Here is a 14,487-nt window from a genome sequence, read left to right on the forward strand (position 1 = left end):
TCAGAAAAAAAAAATTGTATTACTCAAAGCAAATAAACTTCTTCAACACTACTTGTCCATCCCAGCGTGAATGGTCACCACTGTCACCCAAAGGAAGGTCTGCAAACCAACAAGACCCAGCTATCAGCCAAAAAGCACTAAATGCAGCCTGGACTTGACCAAGAAGATGTCAGCTGGGAATGGGATGCCATTTTGCCTACTTTAATTTATCAGGATTGTTGTGCTAACTTGGAAATGGAAATAAACTTTCTAAAATAGCCAGGTCCCCAGACAGTAGCATCTCATCTACAAAAATACCTTCCTCTGCACCTGGAGATGAAGCGGCCGGCCGGGCAGGGCACGAAGCACAGGAGGAACGTGTGTCCTGCAAGAAAGGGCACAGACTTACACAGCTGCATTCGGTGCCACGTCTGAGCGGCCTCCAGCCCCCATCACCCTGCCACCGTGTCACAAAAACCCCATGCACAAGCGACAGGATGGTTATCTCTAACCATGTCCCTGCAGGAAGAATCCCAGGCAGAAAAGAAGTGTTCCTGGCAAGGGTTGCTAAGTAATAGCATACCCAAGTTGTAATCTGGTTAGTAAACAGCACGAAAGCGTCCTGAAAGCAGGAGCCTCTCCGTGGCCTTGGCCTTGCGATGACCGCACGGCTGCCATGCTCACACGGCTGTACTGGGACGTGACCGCACAGCGGTTCTTGCGGGATCAGGGCAGGAGCTGCTGCTCTGTTGTTAAATTCCCCCCAACTAACCTTTGACGATTGCTTTACACGCGAAGAGAATTGGATCTAGTGCAAATAAATAACATCCAAGGCTTGATCGACTCAATTAAATTGTTCACCTTCACTGAGTGGACTTGATTAACTTGCAAGCTTGGAGGTGGATGTCATCTTCATAGGAGCACCACAAGCCTATCTATTTGTGCTGGCAGCCTCACCTGCACGCTGATGGGAGGATGACAAAATGGAGCCCGTCACTGCCACCCCCCAGAGACCCCCTAGGGCACGGAGGCAACTGAGGCTGCTCAGAAAGAAACCGGTTATGGGAAAGCAACACCCTCAGCAGCTCGGAGGGCCTGAGGATGCGTCACCTGCTGGCCAAGAGTCCATCCAAGTCAAAGAGGATTTAAAAAAAAAAAAAAGTAGGCATCTAGTTAGTTATCAGGAGGTATTTTCCAGTTTTAGCAGGGCAAGGTGCTTACCGCTCCCAGCAAGGGCTTGGGTGAGGACCGCGCACGTTAGGCCACAGGAGCTTGTTCTCAGAATATAGGAGGGCTTTGCCACAGCTTCTGCAGGATGAGGCTGGTTGTAAGATGTGCCTTCTAGCTTCTGCTCCGGTACATCTCCGGCACTCTCACCTTTGAAGACAACATGAATTTTGCTTTAAATATGCACTGGCAGATCAATCCTCTATGTATTTCTGATCGTATAATGCATGCAATTCGACCTGCAAGATATATGGATTGTAACACTTTTATAAATCAGCATTTTACACAGCACATCCTGCTCCTGTGAGCTAACCTTGTCTTCAGAGCTGACAATCCCCAACATCATCACTTTGAAGCACTGAAATAGTGAGGCAGCAATCTACTGAGCTAGAATATATCTCTGAAAATAAGTATATAAATACTGTACAGAGCATCTGAAGTTGATTTATGAAATAGTCAGGCGTTAAAATCTTGATATATTAGCAAAAATAAGTAGACCTTTAAAGCCAAGAAGCCCTTAGGCTGTAGTGAAAAAAAAATCACTGATGTAGATTTCAGCTGGAGCAGAAAAAGCAACTGTATTTCGATGACTGTGCAATCACACACAGAAAAAAAAAAAAAAGATAAAACTGGTTTTCCTTTCCTGCAGATTAAAAAAAAAAGCGGTTTTGCACCAGCTGCATGAAATGCTTCCTAGTGAGGCGTTTGCATTGTAACTTTTGGTTATTAGTGATTCAACTTTATATCGCTGCGTAAAGCCGCCTGGTTGTTCCCAGACAAAAAAAAAATAGTAATAAACAAAAGCAAATCCTCTTGCGGAAGGGTCTGGCAGGTTACAAGGGTGGCTCCTCGTGTCACCCGTGGGTCACTCGTGTCACCCGGGGGTGCCGGCGGCGGGAGGGGGGCCCGGGCAGGGGAGAGGAGCCTCTGCTGGGGGACCCCCTCCGGAGCACCGCCTTCGCCTCCTCCCCGTTTTCCTTCTAGGAAAAATTCCCTAACGGGGAGTCGATGCGTTGCGCCGGCGGAGCGGGGGCGGGGGGGTGGCTCTGCCCCGCCGGGCTCCCACCGGCGCGGACACGCTGTCCTTCGGCGTGGGGGCGCCCACGGCGCGGGCACCCGCGGTGCCGCCGCTTCGCTACGGGTTTATCCCAGCGCCCCCCCCAAATAAACCCCCTTTTCTTTTTAAAAAATAGGATCACTAATGCGCTTGGTTGTAGCATTAGAAATAAACTAATTTTTAACGGGAAAAGACTGGCGGGGACTCAGACCCGCGGGGGAGGGCGGCGGCACGTCCCGCAGCACCGCCGCCGCTCCCGCAGCCTCCCGCGTAGCGGCCGCGCAAGCCCCCGCTCCGGCTCAGACGGAGACGTACACATATACATTGCATAGATATAGAGAGATAAGGAGCAAACCTCGCCGGCGGGTTGCGGGGGGTCGGCGATCCGCGCCCCAGCGCCGAGCAGCGGGGCCGGGGGGGAGGCCCCGCACCCGCCCCGCACCCGCGGGGAAGGGTCGGGCGGGGGGCTGGGGGGGGGCAGCGGGACCCGGTGGGGGTGTCTGTGTGTCCGTCCCGCCGGCGGGGAGGGGGGTAGCGGTACTTACGGTGCGGGGACCGAGGGACGCGGGTGGGACGCGGAGCCGCCGCCGCCGTCACGGCGCGGGAGCGGCGCCCCCTGGCGGCCGTGGGAGGGGGGACACGCGCGCCCCCGCCGCGCGCGCGCGCCCCCGCCGCGCCGGTGCCCCGGCGAGGCGGGATCCATCCCGCCCATCCCCAGCCCCGCTGTCCTTTTGATGGCCGTCGCTTAACGCCGCCCCGTCCTTGGGCTGAAGCGATCAATTAACGCCACGAAGTTAATTGCCCCACGCCGCGTGTCGGGTGGGTGGGGCGGGGCGTGAGGGAGGCGCGTGGCCTTCCCGCCCGGAGCCCCCCACGGGCCCGGCTCCGCTCGCTTCTACCCACGCAAGGAACCCCCCCCCACCCCCCACCCCCACCCCCCCCCCGCACTGAAACCGCAATCGGGAGCCCAATTTTGTCATTTGGAGACACTAATTATCTAATCACGCCACGCTGCAGCGCGTACTTGTCTGCCCAATTAGCTAGGACAATTATTAAAATTCGGAGGCCTAATTACGTCTCAATTTAATGCTGGCAAACTCGCGTATAGAGCAGTAATTAAAATCCTCTCCTTGCCTCTGCCTTTAGGGCAGCGGTTGATTAGGACCTGTCAGGGGCTGCGCCGCAGCGAAGCAGCCGAGCGGATTGTGCGACATGACCCCCGCATTGTTAAGTGTGTCAACATATTAACCCGAATTCCCTTCAGCCCCCCACCCACCCACCCCCCCCCCAATCACATTTGAAAAAAAGGGGCTAAAACACGAAGCATTTTATTAAAAAAACATAAATTCTTTTTAATTAATGCTGTAAGAGATCTGACGCGGCTCGAGCTATCAAATGCTGCAAGTCATATAAAGCTGGTGCCTTCTAATTACCGGCAAAGGAGGGTTTGCTCTTCTCTGTTAAAAAGGCTTCCCTCTCCTCTCATTTAAAGAAAATGATCTTTCTTTTGGGTAGTGTATTTTTTAAAACCCAGCTAGTTGGCTCCCAGTGATAAAGTTGATTACCAGTTTTTTGTTTGATGATGGAACACGAGTGAATATTGACTTCTGCGAGAATCAAACAGAAGACCGGAGGCGTAAATAAAACGGTCAGGATTTAACACTTGAAAGAAGTTAATAAAGTTGAAAATTAAAAATCATAATATTGGGATAATTTCTAAATATTTATTTTTGCTCAGCTCTCAAGTTTGATAGGAAGTCAGCGTTAAAACGCGGACAGACGAGGACAGGAGCGAAGCCTGTCGGCTGCGCTCCCGCCCGGCGTAGCACGGTCTCCTGCCGCGGACGCGGAGGCCCCGAGCCCAGCGTCCCCCAGCGACGGCCACCGCAGAAAGAGGACTGGCCCCGCTGGCCTTGCCGGCAGACACATTCCCCTTCAGCACGTCCCTTTTGGGCTGGAAAAAACACCGATCCCAGGAAGGAAGTTCCTTCACCTCCAGTTAGGGAGGTCTCTGGGGTTTGGGACTATGGAAGCAAGCCTTAATTCCCCGAGCAGGGAAGGCCTGCCTGCAGCACGGGAGGGAGGGAGGGGACCGCTTCTCCCTCTGTGCATGCCCTACATCTTGGAAATGGCCCCGCTCCCGGCCTCCTCGGATGGCAAACCAAAGTGCAAATCTGTGTTCTGGCTTGTTCCAGTGGCTGTCGGCGTGTTTTCCTCTTGTCAGCAGCAATTGACTGGTCAGGTTCACCCTTGTACAGCGATTGTAACAGCTCATTGACAGACCAGTGACCCAGCCGGACCCGATAATGGAAAACTATTGATTTCTGTGGGCTCAGCAGATCTAAAATGAACGCCCAATATAATGTCATCAGCTGTCTTGGACTCAGAGACAAAGTATCGAAGATGAGCTGCCTATCCTGACAATTTACTTGTCAAAAAAAAAAATAAAAAATACTGGATACAAACAACGAAGTGGCCTTTCTCAGTTTTTCCCCTAATAAGAAATGGGCAATCTATGCCTGGGTAAATGCTAAGAAACCGCAGCCCAGATGTGGTGGGGACTCCGACTGCCCTTTTAACCACCCCTCCAGGTTTTAAACACTTGCCACAGAAGGAAAGCGTGTAGGTGAGCGACACCAAACTCCACACGCACCGACAGCCGCCGGACAGTGAGTAAGGCAAGAGGCAGAAAGGCTGCCAGGAGACGTAACCCAACTCCGACCCACAAGAAAGCGAAAGAGCTTACACGAGCCCGTGACATTCGAGCGGATCGCACACCCCCTCCTGCGCCACAACGAATGCTCTGGGCTCAGGAGGGTGTTAGGTAGCGATGATAAATCCTAGTTAATAAAAACCCGAAATTTTAAATTTGTATGGCAGCCCTCGTACAGTTGAGGTGTTAGTGGATAAAAAAGTACTGCAAGTCCAGTTGAAATTTTGGGAGGGTGGAGATCAATATTCAAGGATTTGCTGAATGGTATGGACTGTTTGCCATAAGCAATTCTGTATATAAGTTTAAGCAGGAAGAGACACTGGTATGGCAGCCTTCTTGGAAAATATTTAACTTTGCGGGGAAAAGGAGAGGCTCAAAGATTGACTTTTTTGGTCTTAGGGAACCAAACCGTGGCTGTCCTCCCCGAGTAGATCGTCCCACCTGGATAAAGCAGCCGTCACTTCCGTGTCCCTGCGGCTGGCTGACGGAGCTCAAACCTCTCCAACACTTAGGCACATCGGGAAGTCGGTGGGACGTTTACCAGCGCAAGGTCTGTGGGAATCGGGATCAGGCAGACGCTGGTTTTCTGTGGGATACCAAGTGCCTGCAGGAGATGCTTCACTGTGCCCCAAACCCCCTCTGTAGGGCTTGGAGCCTTCCAGAACTTACCTCCTTCCAGATTAACCAAGTTTCCTATAATGGGTGGGAGAAAAAAACAGAGATACTTACCCTGGCAGATGCCAGCACACATTTAATTCAAGATCTAATACCAGTGGAGATTAGAACAGCTTTGTGATCCCGGCGAAAAAATTCAAGTGACCTTGGGGAAGCATTTCTTTTCATTATGAACAACTGGTCAGTTTTATCACGATAATACCAGCCCTTCTCGAATGTATTTTCATCTTTTGTAGCCTTCTGCTCAGTGGCTTCTCCCCGTACGTGCCTCAAACCCCTCGCATCGTCGCTCTGTCCATGACATGCACACACGGATGTATTGCCTTTACCTTCCCCTGACAACAGGCCCAGCTCCGTGATGTGCTGCATACACTCGTCAAGAGGAAATGACTGCATGGATTATGTTAACATGACTGCAGCTGAATACATTTCGGTTTCTACATACTTTCATTTTCTACACGCTTCCCACTGCGTAGCCTTGGCTCCCTCTCCTGCAGACGGCTCCTGAACCCACCCACCTCCACTCGAGCTTTTACTTCGCGTTCAATTTCCATATGTTGCTCTCAAGCATTTCTCTTCTTGGTGTCCCCTCAGGGCCTGATCCTGTGAGAGTGTGCGCGCCACACCTGAGAAGCGTTAAGCAAAGCTGTGCGAATTGCTGACTACGCTTTGGGTTTTGCTTTCTTAATGATAATTTTGAAAGAAATGAAATGTAAACCCTTGCAGCTTTTTGTTTTGTTTATCCAAAACAAAACCCCCGCACATTTTCCATTAGCTAGAACGAGGACCTGAAATCCATCTTGCAGAGGAGCTTTTCAGAGCACCAGAACCTTGCGGGTGATAGTCAAACCCAGATGTCTTGTCCCTGGAGAGGCAGCTCTCAGCTCCTCTTCCTACCCGTTTCTCAGAACCCCAAATCTCGTGGTAAGTCAAGTGGAGATAACATCTCCATACTACTCCCGCCCTAAGTACAATGAACATGTTCAGGCCTTTGGATAGCAAGCTCCTGAGGCAGGGCTTACGTTCTGTAGTATTACTGTTGTCATATTTTCCCTGTTGTAATGTTCCATGTACATTTATGTCATTTATAAAATACAATTAACAGACATATTGGAATCCACAATGGCCCCAAGAAGGGAATAATAGAAGTACAGTAACCATGTACATTTGCTTCCTACAACTGTGCTGGCTGCGGTGACCTGCTCCCAGCTAGATGAGCAGCAAAAATTAAACACAATCCTGAAAATGTAAAAAGTATGGCAAAGCTGTCCATAGTTCCCTTTCACTTAGCAGAGGCTTCACAACAGGGTTCAGCTTCTCTCTGCCTGAAGACGTTGACCCCCTCGGTCCTCACAGCCCATCTCGCTTCCTTCCACTGAGTGCCAACAGCCAAGGCTCAGTACTGTTATGACCTGCTCGTGGTCCAGCCGCTGAGAAAGCATCCAAACACAGTCATCCAAAACGAGCCACTGGAAGGCTTGTACCAAGTCGTCGTCCTTCCCTGAGAAAGACCACACTGACTTGTACCCAACTGCGCTTTCCAAAGACACGTGCTACGGGACCAGCTGCCCCCTTGTTCTCCGTGAAAGGCATCAATGGAATATGGACTGCCACTTTTTTACCAAACCGTTTCTAACTCAGTGTAAATATGTATTTTATAGTGTTCAATATTTCAATAGTGTGTACAGGTACCTGTCTACTCTCAGGTGCGCGCCTATCGTAGCGTCTCAGCGAGCTCTGCTGTACTGGGAGTTATCGTCACTGGGGGGAATCACAGCACGCCACTATGGGCTGAGATTTTGTCAGCAACTGTCCTCCAACAAAGCTCAAATTGTGGTTCTTAACATAGGAAAATAGGTCTGTGCAAATTGATTCTGCTGTAAAGCAACAGCTTGAAACTAAAACGAGCAAAAAGATCACCTTCAGATCAATCTGAAATAATATTTTCCAGTTTTCTTTGCCAAAACAAAACCAAAACCCATAAATTTTGCAGTGAGGAAAGTGCTTTGTTTCGGTCAAAATGTTACATTTCAGGCACTTGCAACAGGGGAAAAAAAAAAAAAACCAACACAAAAAACCCACAAAGGAAATAAAAGGTTGGATTCACCACAGCTGCTGTCATTCCCTTTTTATCCACTAACCCAGTAATTAGGGCAGTGACCCAGGATGTGGGAGATCCATGTTCAATCCCTTCTCTGCCTGGAGGGATTTGAACCTCCATCTCTCGTCTCGGAGGCGAGCGTTAGAGCCGCGGTGCCGGAGGGGGCCCTTCTCTGCTGCCTCGGTCCCTCCTGGACAGGTGCTGCGCGTCGGCTGGAATCCGCGTGCGGCTCGGGTGCCCCGTCTCACCCAGGGACGGCCCAACTCCCAGCGTCCAGCGTCACCCCTCTGCCTCTGCCCTGCGCCTGGGCGGGCGCGGAGGTGCTGCCTGCCAGGTGGAGGAGTTTCAGCAGGTCAGACGACTCTCAGGTACGCTACGCCAAAAAGTTTAAGGTATGTCTGTAACCAGATCACCAAGGTCACCCTAGATCTGGGTATCGCTGCCCTGAGGCAGTACATGAGTCCTCCTCCCTGGATATGTATCATAATGCCGGGGCTTTTCCCTTGTAGATAAGCAATATGCTAAAAAGAAAAAGTCTAATTCAGATAAATATCATATTTCTCTAAGCCAAATCTCTTCCCACTTTCCTAACCGCATTTTGCTGCAATTTTCAGTTACTCCTCCAATCAGTTTTGTCTGTTATTGTAAACTGCCTGTGATGTTAGGAAGGATTGATGTTAAGAAGGGTTTCCTAATAGGGGCTTATTACTTTCTTGTTATCTTTTTTATACCTTTTAACCATGATTTGTTCAATAAGCAGCTTACACGAGCCCAGGAATTAGTAGTACGATATTGAGTATAGTGCTGAACATGTCAAACGTCCATCCTTATGCATAGCTTTGCATGGAATCTTTGCACACAGTAGTTTGTGTGCGTCATTTTCGTATCACCAATGAGATCAGCTGCAGTATTTTTTTTAATTAGGAAAGTTTGGCACCTCACTGCTCCATTTTTGCCAATTTTAAAATTATCTTCATCATTTTAATAATGCCATTTAAAATTATTTTGTGCTACGTATTTCTATTGAAAAGCACGTCCTCCTCTATCCAATTTTTGCTCTATTGTTTCTAGAAGGCAAACAAATTATCTGGCACTTCTTATGAGCAGACTTTGATTACCGAGAAGTCCATCATTTCTCAGTATTTGATAACCTTTTATTAGGGCTGACCTCTGGGGACTCTCCAGACAAGTGGCCACATGAAGTCACAGTCGGAGAACGGGATTCACTCGTGCAAGTGTGAGAAAGACTGCTTTGTAATGAACATTAAAAAACCCCCTCTACTTTCATCTTGCTTCAAGAGCCTCTAGCACAGCATATTTACAGAATAATAAAACAGGGCTTCGGGCCTTTTCTTCTCACACATCAGTAACAGGATTCTCATATCAGGCCTATATGCTCTGTACACTATATAACTTACTGCATCGCCCTTCTTGGAGCTAACAGTCTCAAATACACTAAATGAAATAAATCTTCTGATACTATTCTCAGACGAGAATTAAATCATGGCACAAAACTGGCCGAGAATATCCCTGTGACAACTCCTGTCCCCTCCTCCCCGCAGGTAACTGTTAACCAGCCCCAGCCTGGCACACCATTTTGTGGGGCTCATTTATCATCGCCCAGTACAAACCACTGCTCTGATTATTATTGATTTGTATTACCAAGAAGCAGCTTCAAATGAAATCCCTAGTACCAAAAGCTATGCAGATACAAAGATGCTTCCCTTCTAAAAGAGCTAATACTCTAAAGAGATGGTATAGACGGGGCGGGAGGAAGGAGCAGGGCCTTTGCAAGCAGGGCCGTCACAGAGTGTGCACAAATCAAGGGAGAACACCGCTCCCAGAATTAGCTTTGTCTCTCCTTTGCACCGATTTTAGAGAGGATAAAAACCCTGCAGTTACTCAAAGTTAGAAATTAAAACAGTGAATGAATAGCTTGTTCTGGGGAATAACATGAATCTCAGCCCATCAAGGTAACCTTCGACCTTCATCTCCAAAGTAATAAATATCTGGGATCTTTATACGTGCTTACGTCAGTGGGAAAAATGCTACTGTAAATTATCTGCATTTCTGGGGCATACGCGAATGGGTGTGTAGGTGTGTGTATATACACGCTCATTGTTTCATTTAATTTTTGTATCAAATCCAAAATATTTTAAATGATACAGAAAAAGTAACAGCTTTTCTTCTCATGGTATTTTAACCTGAAATTGTGCAAGAAGTGAAAAAAATGAAGGCCTCGTGTTATTTTGAATCATAAGGAGTTTGGGGTGTTTTTTTGGTAATGAAGGTTCACAGCAGCTACAGGCACTAAAGGAAGCCACACCAGCTCAGGTGCTCTCAAGCCGAGAGACGCAGCCCCAGCCTGTGGACACCCAAATCCCAGCACAAGGAGGGTGCGCACCCAGCTGTGGGCACAAAGCACGGCTGTCCTCTCTAGTCTGCAACGCTAACCCCGCCACAAACCTACATCTGGTCCTCACGAGTCCTCTTCAGTAAGGAGACAACACGGGTGCTGAGGAGTCACGGCGCAGATTTACCGGCGTCCCGCTGCCGCCGCCCGCCTGCACCCATCCTCGGCCCTCGCCGGGCAGCGTTCTTGCAGCAGGGCCGGTGCTGCGTTACACGCGGCCCTCGCAAACAGATCCAGAAGGGAAGGAAAGCCCCACTCACCCCGCTCCCTTACGTCTCTACCCGTTAGCCCAAACGCAGTTGTGACATGATCCAGGATCGTAGCCTAGGAGTCCATCCACAGAGTCACGGGCGATGCGTTAGCGTGATCCTACTGGCATCCCGCTTTGAAGTGAAGTGTAAAACGTTAACACTTTCATTGGCTGGTGACAATCCCTGCTAAGAACTCCCCTGTTCCTAACCCCATATGGGCACTCTTAATTTAGTCTCACTCGGAGCACCAGATGCTCTAATTACATCATCCTGATCTTCTATAAGGTGTATTAGATGAACAAATGCTACATCTGTAACAGTGACAATTATTATTTTTAATCGCATCCATGATGGTTTCATTTCAAGGGTCAAGAATCCTCTCCAGCAGGCCCATTTTATGTTTTTACATGACCCAAGTGACTCAGCGAGGAATTTCTGATACACATTCACTTCTATCTGTCTACGAAACGTCGCAGGCACATAAGGCCATGAACATCTCTTGCCCATCTGTTCCATAAATTTTTCTGTGAGGCTTATTGCAGAGCACAGTAAATGAGTTATAGGTGGTCAGCTGTTGCTTCCCGGTTTTGCTGCGGTTGTTGCTCAGTGTGTTGCAGATAGAGCCCGTACCTGCATCATCCTGCTTGACACGATCTCTGTCCCAGTGGAACTGTTAGGTACCGCATCTGCACTACTGTATCTGCATCATCTCTTAATGATTCATTTACCCTGGTCATCCACAGGTGTTGGGAAGGACCTTGAGGTCTGTAAGTCTCTATATTGTAATATTATTGAAAAGAGATGTTTTTCCCTTAATCCTGATGACATGCTTAAACACACCCCAGGACAAATAGCAATCCAGTGCCTTGGAGGCTGATTACCCAGCACTGACAATTTGCCAGCTTACCGCTTTTTGATCTCACAGTTGATATTTGTATCATTGCCTGCCTTCAGCCTCTTGGAGTATAAAGAAAACTTCCAAAAAGTAATTCTCTACCAACTTTCTTGAAGAACCGCACCAGTCACAACCAATGTGATGAGTGACTGTTCAGAAATAACCCAACATCGCAGCTGCACACTCAAGTATGAGACAGAAAGCCAGTATCTCCACCAGCTGAGACACACAGCTCTACCACACTCAGTGTCAGCCCCTCCAGATCACACACAGTAGAACTTAAAGAGCTGATCTGTTTCCTCCCTCGATGCTACTCATTTCAGACGATTCATTATGCTTGAAAATCAACGTATAAAATCAGTGAAATGTAAGCTAAAGGGAAAAGCACAACCTAAAGTGAGGAAAACCAGCTCACATTCTGAGCAGCAGAAGCAGCAGCAGCAGCAGCCCGGCCCCCCCCATTAAACTCCACCAGGCTCCACATTTGTTGCAGAATAGTTCATTTCACAAACAGGATTTGGGGCAAAAAAGAGGAGGACAAACAAGATGGTGTACCTTATGCACTGCAAGCATCACCAGCCTTGGAGAATTTCAGGTCCTTGTCTCTGCCGGCCTACTATTGCCTTAGCACAAGGGAATACATAAGTAGCTCTTAGTGTAGGTATCACGGGGTCTTTGGCCGTTGATCCTGTCTGACCCATTCACTTCCTGAATTTCTTCATCATCAGGATACGACCTGTGACCGAGACTCGTGGCCTTCAGGAATTCCACACGGTGAAAGCTTTTGTTGCACCAGCCCAAGTGGGGCAGGAAACGTCTCACCTTCTTTTTGCCTTGTTTGTGCCGAGAACAAGCAAGGAGACGCAACTTAAATGTATTTGGCTGGAATAACTGTTGTCAGCAGCGAGTGTTCACAGCAGAGCTGAGATCTTTCTGGAGAGCTGCAGCACCAGCTAATGCCTGCTTTACTGACATATCTGGGCATTCCCCTCTGTTCAGGTGAAGCGTTAAGATTTCTGCAACTCCAGTATCTCATTTGCCTTTAAAGTGTGCCTTTTGTCCTTGCAGTTCATCCTTTACATGTGCAAACAATGTGAAATCCACCTACTTTCTGGAAAAAACCCCAAAACTTTAATGTAAATATTTAAATGAAAAATATTTAATTTATAGAAACTGTTTAGAGAATTGTTATGTCTATAAAGTATCCAGTTACTTGTTTACTTCACAGAATAATTTTAACTTACAAAACTGTGTGGCCCAAATAGAGCCTTATGAATAGAGGCAATCCTATGCCTGTGTATTTATGGCATACAAGCAAAAAAAGCCAATTTTTAAAAACATGGTACTATCAGAAGGAGGGAGACGGAAGGGGACAATTGCCACCAGAGCCAAGACAAGGGCTGACAAGAAAAGCAGAGAGAGAAGTGACTGAGGTCCGTTCTCAGAGAAGTTGCTTCCCAGGAGGAGCGCAGAATGGCTTAGGCTGGGACGTCAGAAGGAGCTGCCCTCCCTGCTCTTAGTGATGGTCTCTGAGGACCAGCGTAAGGTAAATAACTCCATTATGCTTTAAAGGACAGCAACAGACACCAGCGCCAGACTCGGGGATCATTTAGTAGGTAGCACAGGAGCTGCAGAAGTGAAAGCAAATAAATCCCCCCCCCCCCCCCAATTAGTCACGCACTGATTAAAAGAAACAAGACAATTACCAAAAAAATAGTTAAAATACGGGCAACAGGAAAACCCGTGCCTTTTTAAAGGACTTAAAAGCAGAAGTACTCTGCCAAATGGAAGCTATGGAGAAAGCAAGCCCAGCTCATGAGTCCTTGCCACCGCTGGGCTTCTGTAATTGTGGATGCGTGTTACACCTTTACCGACTTCCTTGAGCAGGAGTGTAATGCTCCTCCACAGCCCTCGCTGCCCAGCACACACCTTACCCGCTGCGCTTCCGAGCCATAAAGGTCCGTGAAGGAGATTTATACACATGTCCCAAAATACGCTATATCTTCAGTTTTAATCTCTTTTAAATAACATACTCCCGCACAAGGTAAAATTAGGGCCATATTCAAGCTTTTGTTACGAGAAGAAGCTGTGCCTACATTAAAGCAAATTTGGTGTGTCCCACCGGGCTCCGCGTCCCGCGCTGCGCTGCGCTCCTGCAGCCCGAGCCAGATGGCCGGTGCAGAAGCCTCTTGCAGGAATACATCTCTACAGAGGGGGACGTCGCACTGCACTGGGTGACCAGGCCGTCACTGAATGCTGCTCCGTCACGGTATTTAAATCACATTAAAGCTTTCTTTTATTACATCCCCCCTTGTGATTTTGCCCGGCTACATTCTAATTACCAGCCTCACTGCAGCACACGCGGGTTCCGTTGCTTGCTCCCCCTCCTATTTTATGGGAAATGACTTATTTTGCACAATGAAAATATTGCAGTGAGATAACTGTCTCCCTTTTATCTTGCATTTCCCATTCTATAGCGTAAGCTGGTTTTGTGTGGAAGAGAGACAACAAAATATTCAGGTTTACATGCATTTTTAGAGACCGCAGATACACCTGTTAAAGCTCACGGAAGTAGTTTAATCGCTTCTGCTGTTTTCTTACACAATACCTGATCTTGAAGTATCAATATGTTTTTCCACGTCAGACGTCAGCTGCACTTGTTCTTCAAAAAGACTACATTTTGCATTTCTTGTTCTCCACCTCTTAACTTCTCCAACAGAGTACCTTCAAGGGGATGCGTTTGACTGGCCCGCAGCACCACCGCTGCCCTTGGCCATGGCGTTGCCATTCTCCATTTTCCAATTACAGCACCAACCAGACTTAAACGACACGATGATTTCATACTGCCTTGCTGTTTTCGTAGCTTTCCTGTTGAGTAAGATCAAAACCATTTTGACTGTTAACCAAGGCAAAATACCAATGCAGTGAAAGGCCACACTTACACTTAATTTCATTTGATTTCATTCCTAGGTACAGAGCTGGAGACGGGCCTCATTAACCCGTGCAGGCAGAGACCACCTTTGAGTGGGAAAGTAGTTCAGATCTGCAGGGTAATGAGGGGCAAGAAATCTCACCTTTGCAAGTCCTCTAGAATTAACACAGACTTCTAACGAGAACCTTTCTAGTTAAAAAATGACACAATTAACACTCTCCTGGGGGCAGGGGAAAGAGACTGG

General features: G+C 48.2%; 1 long non-coding RNA gene across 2 annotated transcripts; it reads right to left on the reverse strand.

Moving 5' to 3' along the window:
• Positions 1–3,641: 3,641 nt before the first annotated feature.
• LOC142058378 (uncharacterized) lies at positions 3,642–12,295 on the reverse strand. Of its 2 annotated transcripts, XR_012660945.1 has the most exons (4): positions 11,867–12,295; positions 5,646–5,669; positions 5,418–5,562; positions 3,642–4,604 (listed from the first exon to the last, which is right to left on the reverse strand). It is a non-coding gene; the product is annotated as an uncharacterized LOC142058378 (long non-coding RNA). The 2 variants fall into 2 exon arrangements; XR_012660944.1 differs by having other exon boundaries at positions 5,418–5,669.
• Positions 12,296–14,487: the final 2,192 nt, after the last annotated feature.

Source organism: Phalacrocorax aristotelis, chromosome 6 (assembly GCF_949628215.1).
Source record: "Phalacrocorax aristotelis chromosome 6, bGulAri2.1, whole genome shotgun sequence".
NCBI classification, from domain to species: domain Eukaryota; kingdom Metazoa; phylum Chordata; class Aves; order Suliformes; family Phalacrocoracidae; genus Phalacrocorax; species Phalacrocorax aristotelis.